A 3684-nucleotide genomic window follows, 5' to 3' on the forward strand; every position below is an offset into this window, starting at 1 on the left:
GTCAAGCCTTTTGTTAATGGTGTTTATGAGGTAAAGGAGTAGATCTGGAGGGTCCTCAGACATAGAGTGTTTTGGTAAACTGGGATGTATGGATGCTGTCAGTCCCCACTCGCTTGCTCACTCGAGTTTGTTGACGGTGTAGTGGCTGGCTGCTTTATGTCCCGGGGCCCCCTCATGCCTGTGTTACCTTCTGGCTCTCTCCTTTTAGTTATGCTGTCATAGTTAGTTGCCGGAGTCCCTGCTTGTACTCGGTGCAATATGTATACTGCTCCTACTTATTCAGGTGACATTGGGCATACCTAACAACCTGTGTTTTCTTTCCCTCCCCCCCACCCCAAATCTGTCCCTCTGAGTTACATGGAGTCAACAGGAAATCTTTTGGTGGAGAGGGTGGAGACCTCGACTGGCTATCGTAGCCTGCAGGGAATCGGCCGTCAGACATTCTGTCGCATGTCCCAGACCCGGTGAAATGTAACTGAATTGTCTTGGCCAGCCCTAAGGGTCCCATCTGCATCTTATCATTGCTGAGGAGTGTGCTCCCATCACCCAATCAAGCATCCAGCCAGAGCAGGTCATGATATTTTTTACCATATTAACATGCCATTGTTGTGTGTTATGCCTGATGTAAAGACTCTCGTCTCTGCGAGCCTACCACACAGATTTAATACTTGTCATTTTTAGGGCATACCTAACAACCTGTGTTTTCTTTCTCTCTCTCTTCCCCCCCACATCTGTCCCTCTGAGTTACATGTTGATCCTGGGATTGAGATGCTGGCCTCTTCTGCCCCTCGGACCTGCTTGATCCATCCTGGTGCCCTGTGTCTGGTCGGAGTTTTATCGCACCGCTCCTGTGAAGGACGGCCCCATGAGGACAGTTGAGGGTTATACCTGTTAAAACTGTTAATATTATAGTCAGGCTGTCTGTTGTTGCCCAAATGAGGATGGGTTTCCTTTTGAATCTGGTTCCTCTCGAGGTTTCTTCCTCATGTCGTCTGAGGGAGTTTTTCCTTGCCACCGTCGCCACAGGCTTGCTCATTGGGGATAGATTAGGGCTCAAATTCTGTAAAGCTGCTTTGCGACAATGTTTATTGTTAAAAGCGCTATACAAATAAACTTGATTTGATTTGATTTTATGAATGTTTTTTCTCAAGGTTTTTTTGGGTCGAGGTTGAGCGTCTGTGTTGTGAGGTATGGTCTTGTGTATCCTTTAGTAAAAAAGATGTTTTGTTTTTCTTTGAAAGAGAAACATTTTGTGAACCATATAATTTTATATTGAATCTTATTATTTTGGGTAAATATCATATCCATAGATGTAAATGGGGGGGAAGGAAACCCTCATTTGCTGCGTTTAAAAATGAGGTCAAATCCTATATGAACTCTCTTGAAGGACTGAACAACCGCAAAGCCGAAAGGACAATTATTTTGATGGCAACTTATAATTTTCTTTCTTCTCTTAATTAATGACTGTATTTTTCTTTCTCTACCCCACCCTTCCAATGTTTTGTATAATGTTTGGTTTTCCAATAAAAGAAAAAAAAAGGGGGCGGCACGGTGGTGTAGTGGTTAGCGCTGTCGCCTCACAGCAAGAAGGTCCTGGGTTCGAGCCCCGGGGCCGGAGAGGGCCTTTCTGTGTGGAGTTTGCATGTTCTCCCCGTGTCCGCGTGGGTTTCCTCCGGGCGCTCCGGTTTCCCCCACAGTCCAAAGACATGCAGGTTAGGTTAACTGGTGACTCTAAATTGACCGTAGGTGTGAATGTGAGTGTGAATGGTTGTCTGTGTCTATGTGTCAGCCCTGTGATGACCTGGCGACTTGTCCAGGGTGTACCCCGCCTTTCACCCGTAGCCAGCTGGGATAGGCTCCAGCTTGCCTGCGACCCTGTAGAACAGGATAAAGTGGCTAGAGATAATGGGATGAGAAAAAAAAAGGAGTGGGTTACACACGCTACAGAAACTCGAGTGCAAAACTGTTCATGACAACTGCAGTCCTAAAGTTAGCAAGCCAACTGCAGTCCTCAGCCATAAAAGCATTACTGTAAGAGTCCAGAGTAGACCTGGGCATTCTACGGCCCGCGGGCCACATCCGGCCCGTTGTGTGTCCCTGTCCGGCCCGCGAGGCCAATTATAAATTATAAAATAAATGGGGAAACCCCCATATTCCGAGTGCAATATAATGGTGCGACTTTTATTTTGAAAGCGCTACTTTCATGGTTACGTTCGAACGTGCGAGCTGTGCGTGAACGTCAACTGCAACAAGTGAGGATAGCCAGCACGTCGTTGTCAGTCAGGCATGTCAGCTAAATTGTATATATAATAAATAAATGTAAATAATAAATTCCACTGATTCAATGACTGGTCTTGTTTTCTTCTTTATATGTAGCCTACACCACAATTCCACATAGCCTATGAATAAATATAATATTAATATTAATTATGTATTGACATGAATATACATTAAGTAGGGTGGATTCAGGTAAATTGGGCCATCAGGTAAACTGGGCCACTTACGCACTGAGCTTTTCATCTCTCCCAATTTTACTGACCAATCACCACAAATGTATTTAAATTGTTGCAACATTACTACTTTACTTGCTTTAAGTCATTTGGATGCCATAATATTTCTCTGATGAATGAATGAATGAATGAATCTTTATTGTCCACAAGTGTGGAAACTTGTCTTCAGTTTCACCACATAAAAACACATATATTTCATGTAAAAATAGTAAGGAATACTACTCTAATAAATAGATGATTAAATTAAGTGTAAAAATTTTAAAATGTAAAAATAGTAAGGGGCGTCACGGTGGTGTAGTGGTTAGCGCTGTCGCCTCACAGCAAGAAGGTCCTGGGTTCGAGCCCCGGGGCCGGCGAGGGCCTCTCTGTGCGGAGTTTGCATGTTCTCCCCGTGTCCGCGTGGGTTTCCTCCGGGTGCTCCGGTTTCCCCCACAGTCCAAAGACATGCAGGTTAGGTTAACTGGTGACTCTAAATTGACCGTAGGTGTGAGTGCAAATGGTTGTCTGTGTCTATGTGTCAGCCCTGTGATGACCTGGCGACTTGTCCAGGGTGTACCCCGCCTTTCGCCCGTAGTCAGCTGGGATAGGCTCCAGCTTGCCTGCGACCCTGTAGAACAGGATAAAGCGGCTAGAGATGATGAGATGAGATGAGATAATGAGATGAGATGAGATGAAATAGTAAGGAATACTACTCCAATAAATAAATGATTAAATAAATAAAACAAGACTCATCTTGGTTTGCAAAAGTTGCCTATGTGTTGGATACAATTCCCACTTTGTTTATCATATTAACTGCATTGGGAACAAACGATTTCTTGTATAGGTTTTTAATGGCATTTGGTACTCTAAAACGCCTCCCTGAGGGTAAGGGGATGGGCTGGTGTACCCCTAAAAGGCGGGGGGGGGGCTTTCCAAGTTTGCAAAAAAAAGTGGCCCAATTTACCTGAATTCACCCTATATTAAAAAGGTGACAACCTAAATTTATCGTGGCCCTCTGACATAATTTTGGTTTCTCATGTGGCACCTTGTGAAAAATAATTGCCCACCCCTGGTCCAGAGCGTCCTCCAGGTGTAACCCTCAACTGTCCACATGGGGCCGTCATTGAGAGATTAGGCTTAGTATTGCTTGGTATCGGATCGAAAAGAAAGTCGGTGATATCGCCTGTCCCGAGCT

The sequence above is a fragment of the Neoarius graeffei genome, chromosome 14 (genome assembly GCF_027579695.1).
Source record: "Neoarius graeffei isolate fNeoGra1 chromosome 14, fNeoGra1.pri, whole genome shotgun sequence".
NCBI lineage: Eukaryota > Metazoa > Chordata > Actinopteri > Siluriformes > Ariidae > Neoarius > Neoarius graeffei.